Source organism: Maylandia zebra, linkage group LG11 (genome assembly GCF_041146795.1).
Source record: "Maylandia zebra isolate NMK-2024a linkage group LG11, Mzebra_GT3a, whole genome shotgun sequence".
NCBI classification, from domain to species: Eukaryota; Metazoa; Chordata; class Actinopteri; order Cichliformes; family Cichlidae; genus Maylandia; species Maylandia zebra.
The window spans coordinates 4,166,567-4,179,265 of record NC_135177.1 but is presented as its reverse complement, the minus strand read 5'-3'; the positions used below and the strand labels follow the sequence as shown (position 1 = coordinate 4,179,265).

Here is a 12,699-nt window from a genome sequence, read left to right as displayed (position 1 = left end):
ATCATATCTACAGTCTTAATCACCTAACAAGAAGTGAAAATGCTTCGAACACTCACAGGGACAAGAACTTCTCACCTGGCTTCCTCCACTCTTTCAGAGATAAAGGGCCTTTGAAAGAGCATCTAGAGAATCATGGGACACTAACTTTTTCATTGGAAGCTAAAATTGTTTTAGGTGTGTTAACAGTTCCTCGAGGTATCTTTGATTGCTGGTTTTACACAATTTCCTCCCACCACACTGAGCCATTTCTTGTCAGCTATGTTCAAATGATATCCAAACACAGTAACTAAATGCAATTGAGGAGGAACACTAGCCTAATATTAAAACATAGATTTTTTTTTCATCACAGTAAAGTAGTATTTTCAGGGTTCTGTTTAAATGAGACAGGGAAGACATATCAAGAGCCACAATGCTCACACTGGCACTGGACAGTAAAGCAGTGGTGTGTGATATATGACATGTATGCGGTTTCAGCCATGATAGAAACAAATAGAATGCTGGGACATTTTTCCCTTTCGGGAACATATTTGTCCCTCATGTTTTTCCACTCTCCCCCAAGGATTTGCTGACATCTGTGAGTCATTATTTTAAGGCAATGATTATTATTCTTTACGTTGAGACAGTGATTGTTAATCTCTCACTGGTAAATTCAATAGGTGGCAGGAAATGCGTAGGAGGAATCAACAGTACTGAATAGGCCAATCAGAGTAGTTGCTGGCCACATCGACGTGACAGTGCAGTTACAAGAGATTCATGTCAGGTTATGACATCAGCTGTGTAATACTGCATATCAATAAAGAGGACAATAATACAATGGTAACACTGAGCAGGTCTCCATCAAAACGTGGAGCAAACATAATAAGGTAATAAGCAAATAAGAAAGCAAATTACTGCTAGGACAATTTTAGTTTGTCTCAGAAAAGTAGATTTGTGAAGAAGAAAGTAAGTCCTCTTTCAATTCTAAGGATAGTTAATATTTTAAAGTCATCTGGTCCTTAGGAGACCTAAAAATAAGGTGAAACCATTTTAAAATAAACAGCATATTACAAGTTGCCATTTTCCCACCACAGGAATCTCAAATATTCTTGTTTGATATGAAACTAGTGGAAGATTGTCTCAGTGTCGCTGAAACTGAAGCTGAAAGTGTCAAAGGACAGCCACCGATGTGTTTGTGAACACTGGACCAGTGAGTAGATGGTTGTTGAGAGATATTTACCGAAAGACGTTACTAAGCAGAGCAGTCAGATATCACATGCATGTTCCCTGGGTGAGAAACCCCATGATGTGAAATACAGCAAGCCAAGCTGTTGTCATTTTCTCTCAGGGACCTCTTCTGTATCACCACGCGAAATATGTCTATCATGAAGTTTGTGTCCTCCGTAATACCTAGATAGGTGCTAGATAGGTACTAGATATCCTTATGTTAGGTAATGTCAGTCTTGGATCGACTTGTAGATAATTTACTCTTATATGTGTAGTTCTTGAGACTTAAAACTTCTGCTATTTCTTGTGCTAGTTGTGCTGTGAATGAATGAAGGGCTGAAATTATTGCAGTTATTTATGTTTTAGCTCCATGATAAGTTACTGTTTTTAAAGTAACACTTGTAGGTATTTATTGATGTTCAGTTGATTGAACTCTTTCTTAAGTCTGATTTTGCTTGGCTTGTGGTGATTTTTGTTTGCCTCTGGTTTGTTCTTCACACAACACGTGGCGCATATTAGGAAACACTCCTAATGTTGCAGATCTTTGTGTGGCGGCCATGCTTGAAACAACCTAAGCATAACCTTTCTGCTTGAATGAATCTGATTCTGTCAGCAAGTGCTTTCTCTATCAACTTCCTACATTTGGAGAAGGTATGCTCAGTCATTTCACAAAAAATACACACAATAGGTGCAGTGTTTTTTTTCACTGAAACTTCCCGAGTACCTTTGCTGAAAAGCTCAAATGTCTTGAAGGTTTTTATCTTTAAGCCTAACCTTGTTTCAGTGGTTGCAGCAGTATAAGAGGGTTGTAAGCAATTTTCACCTCTCTCAGCAAAAACATCACAGATTGGCTGTAGGAGGAAAATTGGTTAGTCAATTTCAACAATTTGTCTGTTCCACTTTGCGTTTAGCCAATCAGGGAACTTTGACAGAATGTTTCTATTCCTTTACAGTCATTCAAGATTTCCAGTACCTTATGGACCATAGCAGCCTCACAGCTGCACATGAGTCAACAAACTCCTGAAGTTCAAAGCGGATCTTGGAGCCTGAGTTGGGCCATGCTTGGAGTTGGTCTCTATCTTCCATGCTGTAAATCAGTTGTGATATGGACACCTATTTAGGTGTCCATATCTTCATATCTTGATTGCAGTAACATAAGCTGATTCAGCTAAAGGAGGATATAGCCAGTAATTGATTTCTTGGCTTATCCACTCCCATATCTGTAAAGTGAATAGATTTTGTCTGTGTCTTGAATGTTTTTCTGGTCAATCAGCATCTCAAAAGGAGTTTCCAGTCACTGTATTTCAGTGGATCTCCACTGAATATTGTAGCTTCAGGAATTGGAATTCTGTTGGCACTAAAAGCTTCTGCCAGCACTTAAACAAGTTCTGCAAGACTTTTCTTTGAAGAAGTGGCCACAACTTGTGGCACAGAAGAAAGAGGGGCAAAGAGCCTGTAGGAGCATGCACTTCATTATCCACAGAAATCTCAAGTTGCATTATGTCCTCTTGCATGACATTCACTTGGTCAGACTCCAGCATTTTCACACGTGCTGCAGTGAGATCTTTAACTGCCTCCAAGGATGCTCTTCCTCTATTTCAGCCATGATTTTAGCTTTCTCTTCCTCTCTTTCTCTTCTTCATTTCATTGCATCTCTTCTGCGTCTCTTTCCCTACCAACATTTTACTTTCTGACCCCTGTTGAGCTATCTTTATTTAACTTCTGCTTGAACATACTCAGTTTCTATCTATTCGTTAACAACATTTAGAACAGCCTGACTTGCAGCAACCTCAGCAGCAGCATCTTGCCATTTTACAGAAGACCTGCTTGAATACTCTGAGATCCCTTTCAAAAAAGAAGTGACAGCTTGATTTAGACCTGCTCTTCCTTTTCTGGAATCCTTCCATTCAGTCTGCCTGAGGCTTTGGATAAAACAAATGTAAAAATCTCATTCTTTGACACATAACCTGGTCTGGACTAGGGATGGGTATTGTTTAGGTTTTATCTGATACCAGTACCAAACCGGTACTTTTGAAACGGTGCCGGTGCTTAAACGGTGCTCGAACCGGTGCTTAAAGAATGGAGAACACAAACTTTGTCCAAAAACCTCTCATGTTCAGCTGTTTTTTTGTAAAAAGATAACAATGTTAGCCTTTTCTGCAGCTATGGGCCATATATGGTATCACTCTTGGCTGGAAGCAGTGCTTAAACAATGGAAAAAACACAAACTTTGTCCAAAAAACTCTCATGTTTAGCTGTTTCCCTCTTTTTCTTTGGTCATTTTAGCCTTTTTGGCCAGGGTGAAGGGAGTATCTGCCATCAAACAAGAAGACAGCCGCATGTAGCTATGATTATGTTTGCTAGTTCACCTTACATGCATTAATGTAATAACGTGGTTAGCCTACTCAACGTAAATTACACACGAACAACGTTAAGCGACTCACCCAGAGAAGAACGGCTGCTGTTGCATCATCATCCTCATCATTTCTGCTACACTGGCAGGGCTAGGGGCCAGGACGCTAATCTTTGGGTTCTCGGGGAATGTTGCTAACTCTGGGTCCGATAACAGGCAACATACCCGCAGTAGATGCGCTCGATGTGAGGTCTTGCAGCAAGCTATCAAATATGGTGCATTTCTCGGCTTTAAAAATAAATCGCTATGCGTCACCAGGTGTTTCATCGGATTCGAGGTGTTACCTCCTTTGCACAGCATCACAGTATCAGCTTAAAGCACTTGTTGCAGGCTGCTGAGTTTGCATCTTTTGCTGTGAAGTACAGCCAGACTTTGACCGCTTCGCCTTGGGCATTTTTAATCTGTAGCTCTGCTCTAAAAGAACGTATGTACCTGGACCCGCCTACTATCCTTGGAAAGGTAAAATGATTGGCTAGAATTCAAAGTGTAAGACATCTCAGGGGAAAAAAAGCACCGAAATAAAGCACCGAAATGTGCGCTGCTTTTCGGTCTGGTTACTACCGTTTATGTCAGAACCGGTGCCATTATACCGGTACCCATCCCTAGTCTGGACATCTACAGAAAGACCTATGACATCACCTATAATATTATAAAATAGAGCTTTTGATAATGTCTCTGTTGTCACTTGCCTTTGAGATTAAACTGTGTTTTCTGTTAGTCTTATATGCCATTAAACCCCGGCCAAAGCGCTTTGATTTTTGTTGCATGGGGCTTTCCATTTTAAAGTTTTGATTCTGTTTCAATCTTGTTGTGCTTCAGTGTTATACACGTCATCTTCTTGATCTCAGGAGTTTATAACTATGTACACCTTCTTTTATGACTGTATGCATATAGTGTGGGCACTGTGTAATTCCCTTGAAGCACCTGCAGACACAGGTGGTGTTCTTTCTATTCATTTATTCAAAGACTTCCCTCCAAATCCAACTAAAACTAAATGCCCAGCATTAACAAAATTAAGACTGTTGACTCCAAATAGGGCACTTTATGCAGAATAACATGCATACATGCCAGCATCTACTGTAACAATCTGACTCTGGAACTAACAATCTTTGGACTACCAGTGTGCTATCCTAACACCTCACTCCCAAACTGCCACGTATGATTTCTGCATGCCTGCCTTAATATTATATCAGTCTGAATTCAACCATGACAGAAACAGCAGCTTTGTGTTGGATTTAGCTGTAGCCCATATCACATTCACCGCAGGTATACAAATGAAGTAAAAGAAAATAAACTTGAAGTTTGAATGTGTAACGTGAGTGAAAAGAGAGCAGTGAACTTATGTGTGTGTGACACAGACGACTGACGTAAACGATGGACTACGTAACACATCCTGGAACTGTCACGCACAATGCATCGTTGTTTGAAACGCTGCCAAAGTTTTCAATAATGAAGCCAAAGTGTGTCCGACTAATCACTGTGAACTGAAAGGCTTGCTCCAAGGTAAGATTTCATGTGTTTCAGGATTTTGCGCTCTTACCCCTCATTCATTTTGAATGGGTTGACATCAAGCATTGTCAAAGTGAATCAATCAAATTTTGTCTGTTTAAATGCTCCTTTGCTGCTGTTAGCCAATCAAAGCACATTATGAAAATATCACGACAGAGTAAGTTTGTTTGTGGGGCATCCCATTCAGTATCAAAATAAAAAGGACATTTATCATTGTGGAGAGGAAGCACCCTGTTGTATGAACTAAGTTAGTAACCAGCAGGTAGCTTGTCTCACACTAATGGTTAATTCAAGCTCTGTTAGCTTCCTTCATGAGTGATTTATCACTATGACAGACATACTAGCAAACATTTCCCTCACATGCCAAGTAAACACACTGTCAAGTGTTGAGCTCTCCGTATCTCAATCCTTCCTAAACATTCAATTTCAGACCGTTTTACTCACATTCTCTGTAACATCACAGTGGTCATCTCAAGCACAAAGGTGTGGTTGTGAGTAGAGATGGCACAATGCCACTTTTTTATGTCCGATACCGATACCGATATTATAAATTTGGATATCTGCTGATACCGATATGAATCCTATATAGTGTTTTTTAATCAATAAAACTTTTTTTAATATCTTGCTGCATTTTGTATAAGTTCATACTCAAGTTTAAAGCAACAACAACACTAAAGCTATTCTGTTATACCTGTATGCAAAAAAAATTTCATAGTTCAACAATAATGATCAATCTAATAAACTTAAACCTGCAACATCCTCCCTATTCTGATATTTTAAAGAGTACTTAGCGTAAATATTAAGCAACCTAACTAATAGGGTTCCAACTCCCAGCAAAAAAAAAAAAAAAAATACGGAACCACCCCTTACCCTCCACCTCATGATGCTTAATCGACGTAATCAACATTAATTTGATGCATTGTGGGGAAAAAAAATGCACAGAAATCAATTATTTTTCAAGAAATATTAAATAGATTCAACATCTTTCTCTAACAGAATTGCAGGCTGCACAGATGGTGCCTTCCCAAAGGAAAAAGTACTACAGCTTACTAGGGTATATGTTAGACTTAAAAGTTACTATATACAGTAATGGACTTCTATTCATTTTACATTAAATTAAAACTTTGAGTGTCAGATAATTATTTAATAAAAGCTAGACATTTTAAATGAGAATAAGAAAGAAAAGTATTTCTTTGTGCCCCCCTTGTCCCTGTTAATGCCCTACCTGCCCCCCTGGCTAACCTTTGCTAGATCCGCCCTTGACAGACAGAGTCTGGCTCAGATGCTGGCAGTTCTCACTGCAGTCTACCGGTAGCGTCTCCTTTCAGGCCAGGATAGACGAATGTCACAGAGCAGTGACTAAGTTTGTGGTAAAAAGGACATTACTGGATATTCTTGTGTAATTGCTACAGAATAATTTATGTTATACTTGGTTATTGCTACAGAAGAATATTTATTTTATTATTTTACATTTACAATTTTTTTTTCCTGGGGACCCCATTGAAGAGCCGTAGGCTGGATCTCTTAAGATGTCACTGTTGGGTTTGTAAGGCCATGTTACTCCTAAATTTCTATCTTGTTCAAAGAGAAGATATAAAACAAAGTTCTAAGCTAATCAACCTTAGTGTTCTCCTTTTTTAAAAAGAATCGATAAAGAATCGAATCGTTAAACAGAATCGAAAATGGAATCGTAATCATGAAAATCTTATCAATACCCATCCCTAGTAACAGATCCTTTAAGTTGTGAGGTGGGTGGCTCCATGGATCAGACTTGTTCGTCCAGCACACCCCTCAGATACTCAACATGCATCCTGGTGCCAGGTATTCTTGAGGTAAGCAGTGCAGATACATCTGGCCATCCACCTGATGTAAAAAACAGCCCACTTTCTTCCCTTACTCCATGGTCCAGTTCTGATGTTCTCATGTCCATTGTTGGGTCAGCATAGGCACCCTGACTGCTCTCTGGCTATGCAGGCCATACGCAACAAACTGTATAGAGTTGTGTATTCTGACACCTTTCTATTAGAACCAGCATGAACTTTTTTGAGCAGTTTGAGCTACAATAGCTTGTCATTTGGATCAGGCCACACAGGCCAACCTTCAAACTCCACGTGTCTCAATGAGGTGCCGATGACCCTGTCACTGGGTCTCCACTGTTCTTTCCTTTGACCCCTTTGACAGATACTGATCAGTGCAGAATGGGAACATACTCTGACCCAGTGGTTTAGCGATCACAGCCCAGCCCTTGTCCCACTCACTCAAATCTTTTCACTTGCCCATTTTTCCTGGTTCTAACACCTTTTCACTTTCTCCCTAATATATCCCACAGGTACTATGCTGTGTTATTCTCTCCACCTGTCAGTGGTCAGAATGTTTTCAGATTGGTATATAGCATAATGTTTTTTTTCCTGATAATTTGTGGGGATTCAGAAGAAGTTGAGCGGTACTAGAAGTGTATCAGAAATGTTCCGTGTCCAGCCTACTCAGATGCAGTTTTGTCAGAATGTGACTCAGACTTTTATTCAAATATAAGACCGATGTGTGAAACTGCCAGCACAGTTCAGTGATGCGTGTCAGAAAAGAGCGAGTACCTCATGTGTTAGTCAAAGTCAGGTTTTACTCTGCTCCCACTGTAAATTTACTCAAACCAATTAGACTGTTAATCCCTCACACTTTAACAGATCCGAATCAGCATAAGCCTTTGCTATCTCCTTTACCGAGGAGCTCAAGCCATTACACCCCTTGACTTTGCAGCATCGCCATCCCCGAAACTCTCCTCTCAAACCCCATGTCTATAAATACATATCATGAGGACTGCTCTTTGGTTTCAGGTGCAGGTCAGCCAACCAGACATTTCAATTCCGAAGATGGATGCCCCATTTCAGAGGGAACGATAAGAAAAGCCTCAAAAGGTCTTTCACCACAGGGATCAGATGGTTTTTGTTACTTTTCCTCCAGTCTGACAGACGTCTCAGTGAAATAAGGCTTTTAAATTTATTTATTTTTACTCGACATACATCCATCTTTGCCAGAGACGACTGCTGATAGAGCCTCAATGGCACTTGTGCGACTCCTCGTGATTTTGCTTGTCAGACAGCTCAGTGTAATTATTTTAGAAGTCTCCACCAGCAGAGCTGCAAGTTCAGCCATGTTTGTGTGTGTGTCTGATTGATTTCCACAACAGTTAAAGAACTGCTGAGTGCTGTTGAAAAGTACTTTGACTGTTTACAGGTTGTCTTCCTCCCAGTCCCCTAACATGTCGAGCATCAGGCTAAAGTGCTCCTGTGGGAACTGCCATGAGCCTCCGGATTTATTTCCTCCCCAGACTTGAGTGGATTCCCCACCTCCTCAACCTTCCCCCACATGACTATTAAGGCTGAAAATCGCCCCCGCTGTGTTGCTCTGCTGTGTCCTCGGCTCTCTGCAGCTTCATAGTTCCCTCCGCAGTTGATGAATGCCTCATTGTTTTTCTTCACAGTGTTTCTCCAAGTTACTTTGGGAATGCATTAAACTGCTCCATTTAAAGCCCGTACGGCATGCTCTGGTATATGAAACATATTCAGATGTGTCCAGGGATCACTAACCTGTAAGATCCGCTGGCACATACACAAAGAGAAGCAAACACGCACACACAAATCTCTGAGCAATGCGATTTATTCTTCCCACGCTTTCTACCACTCTCATACATCAGAAGCCCTTGTCTCCCCACACAGTGTGGGATGGTGACTGCATTGTGACTCAGAGACAGAGACACAGAGTGGGAGAAAAAGAAACAGAGATGGATGAGTAGGTTCACTCTGATGGAAGAGCCTCACAGGTCACTGTGGGTCATACATATGTATGGGAATGGAACTCCCCCCACTACGCCCCCACCAACCCCCACTTAGGTAGGCATAGATGTGAACTACCTTTTTCCATATTTACACATGCTAAGGACATGCTGACATCCTTTAACAAATTCTCAAGTATAAAATAGGCTCTAAAGTCCAAGAGCACTTTTAAAACTCTAGCATGCCTCTATCATGCTCATATCAACCTGGAAATGATCAGAAAGGGGTTTTGACATGTCAAATATTTCAGTTTCAAACTGAAGCTGATCTGTGATATTGCCCAAGTTTTGCTTTTTTTTAAAATCATTTTTGCACAAAGAGTTCAGCTGAATCCTTTCATTGATCGAACATGTGTCAAAGTCAAGAGCGGGGCTCTTCAAAAATGTTAAAACCAATCCATACATAGTTTTAGGTTCTAAACACATTTCTGCCCATCCATGCAGAAAGCTACACAGTCACAAGTCCACATCACCACCAAGCTAATAAACTAGTTAACAGAGATTGACACTGGCGTTACATCCTCACCAGGTGCAAAGTAAAGAGCTATTTGGATCAAGCTAATTTACAGTGTTGAACATTTCTTATCAATTCTATGACCTCTCTTTGTCAGCAGCACTGCACTGACAGCAGGAGACAGAACAACAACAGCTGCTTAATTTATTTTGATTCTGGTAATTGTTTTATTGATACATTTCTATTTAGTAATTTTACTCTTTTTTGCGTTTAGAGTAATTCTGTTGTCTTGACCATAAAAGAAAGATTTCCTCTGCTATCTTGTAAGAATTAGAAAAGGTTGGATCTGCACATCCCTCGTGTATAGAGTGTCTCGTATATCCATCTGAAAACAGAAATAGTCTCGTAAAGGCAGATGTATGGTACAGGTAAACTACACGACCAAAGCTCTTTAAACGATTACGACTTCTGGCTTTTTAAAATGAAAACACCAAGAATAAATGTAAAGACTAATCGCTTTGCTTAAACAACAGGATGTATTTGGTTTACTAAATATCTGGTAGTAGCTGTTATATTCAGGCTTGTGAAACTGGTTGTTGTGAATTGGCTGTGTGGTAGTCTTCTTGTAGGTATGTAATGTTAAAATTTATTGGTAAATTTGATGAAGGGTAATAAACCTTTCTTGTTCTCTGGTTAAAACCAAACTGCATGTGGGCCATGTGATACAGGAATTCTTCGTTAAAGCATATCAGTAAGCTATGTATGTCTGGGCCTTGATGTGATTCGCAGCTCCCAGTGTGACCCTCAGTTAAACTGAGTCTGACAAGTCAGCATCTGTGGCTTATTCAAGTAAATCAAACTGCAGCCACTTTTCACGTGTTTAAAATGAGACTGAGCCTGCAGTCTTCCCAAGCAGCACTGTAAGAGTGGAAAACATGGCTTCAGTATTCCGTTATTCTGAATAAAGATGGGCTTTCTCAGCATCCGTTCAGATTCAAGGGTTCTGTGGTGCCAGTGCATTGACCTCTTAAACATTTGACAAATTATCATAGCAGAGTCATGCAGACAAAAACCAAGCACACCATCAGCACATCAATATATCAAGCTTTGTTCACTCAGAGAGGAAACAACAATTTTAACGCAGATGCAAAATTAGTTAAATAACGAACAACCAGAGATGCTGGGAGAACATGCAAACTCCAGCAGGCCTCAGTCAGGAAGACCCTGATCCTTCTTGCTGACTGCTATATTGAACAGGAGAGGCAACCATTGTTTGTGTTTTCTACCAGAGTCATAATTATGCTTTACCGTCAAACAAACTTGTGTTTTTTTTGTAAGATTGGCATTTCTTGATTAGTACAACTCAAGCTCCCAAACTACATCTCCTCTGTTCTGTTGTAGGCAACATTCATTTGTATGAAAAAATAATTCAAGAGTAACATGGAAGTCTGAAAATCTGTGACAGAAACAGAAAAAAAGTTTGACAGTTAGCTAGTAAAGAAGAAGCTCATGACTAAAATGCTATGTGAGAACACAGAAATGGCTCACATTAGTAAAAAATGTGACTCTTCTCATATAGACCTCTAGGCAGGTGCTTGAATGGAGTTGTTTGTTTTAACTTAGAATAAAAGCTGGTTTTACTTCACAGCATTTTTCTTTTTTCCTTTTTGCACATCAACATCTTTTGTCGGTGAGGAACTGAATGTGTTCAACAGGTTAATTGCCGGACTCCTGGTAACATGAACACCAGTTTTTGTATGATATCAGTCTCTCAGAAATAATAAGTGAATGTCCCTAGAATTCAACATAGTTTCTACATGAAGCTATATAATGAATATTGCTCATTGACTGGTTGAATGCAGTGTGTGGGAAAGAGAGCTCCATTGAAGAAATTTAAAGAAAAAAAAGGTGAGATGATCTCAAAATCAAAATCAACAACTACATACAACAAAGCATTAGTTAAGGAGACTGGCAGCACAGCTCCAGCATGAATTTTACAGATCAACAAACTTAGCCCCCGCTGACATTGACGCGGAATTACTCAAAGCCCAACAAATGCAGACATCGACATTACAAGGGAACTCGCCGAACTTGGTGAGTCAACTCCAGCTCATATGATGGGACACGTGAGGTGATGCACAAGCACTTGTGACCCAGACACAAGAGCTGACAGCAGAGGTTTCCAGTTTGGCAATATCAGTCAATGACTTTACCATAGCCTCATATACAGACCCTGGATATTTTGCCACAACGTTGGTTATAATGTTTGTGTATTTGTAAACCACTTACAGATTAATTGAGTGTGAGTGCTTCCTTTTTGTTCCGTTGTTAGGATGTCTGGGTCGTTGACCCAGGGTTTTTGAGTTTATTATATTATTTATCATTTCTAGTCTTTGGTTTCTTTGAGTTCTGTCTTATGGTTTATGTCTCTCTGTTCTCTAGTTGCTCTGTCTCCCCTGTCAGCTGTATCCCCTTGTCAAGTTCGCGTCTCTGTGTTATGTTTCCTGTTTTACTTTGAAATTCTGTGTGTCATGTAAATGCGTCTGGTTTTGCTTCCTTTGTCACGTTAGGCCTGATTTGCCCCAGCTGTGTTTCCCTCCTGTTACCCATTCCCTGAGTGCTCCCTTTGTGTATTTAAGCCCTGCGTTTCTCTTTGTCCATGTTGCGATCTACCATTTACTATGCTCTGTGTTCTGTCTGCTTGCCTGAGTTTATTTGGAGTCTCAGTTTCGTTACCTTTTTTGAGTTCAGCATTAAAGCTGTGTTGAGTTCACATCTGTCTCCTGAGTCTGCACTTTGGGTCCTTTTCCTGCCTGCACACAGCCGTTCCATAACATCCGTTTCAGATGCCAGGGATTGATAATAAATGTTTCATCAATTGTTCCCAGGATGTTTGGAAATCCTGCAATGATTTGAGTTCAGTGAGATCACGACCTAGGGTGAGACTAATGAAAATGCAGGCTATAAAATTCCTGCCACAGGCTGACTCCTTTTGGTTGGAGGCTACATCTAGTATCCCAAATAAATTGACACTATTCTATTATATCATTTTAAAGCCAAACCTTCCTTTAACCCTTCTTCTTCTGATTTCCACAAAAGTGAGTGGGGAAATCTGTACTCACAGCCAGAGCGGTGTGCCTGAGATTATCATATAAAGGATGTTTGCTCTCTTTGCCATCCTACAGAACCAAAAATAGAGAAAAACGAACTGCCTGAAACAGAGTTTTTCAAGCAGTATAAAGCTTCAGCTTTTAACTCACAAAGACTGCTTGTACAAATTGTCAACTTTTT

General features: G+C 40.1%; 1 protein-coding gene across 8 annotated transcripts in view; it reads right to left on the bottom strand.

Annotated features, from left to right (window-relative positions):
- Positions 1–12,699, bottom strand: part of adgrb1a (adhesion G protein-coupled receptor B1a) — a 206,080-nt gene that overhangs the window by 123,383 nt on the left and 69,998 nt on the right. The gene's annotated exons all lie outside the window — the stretch shown is intronic.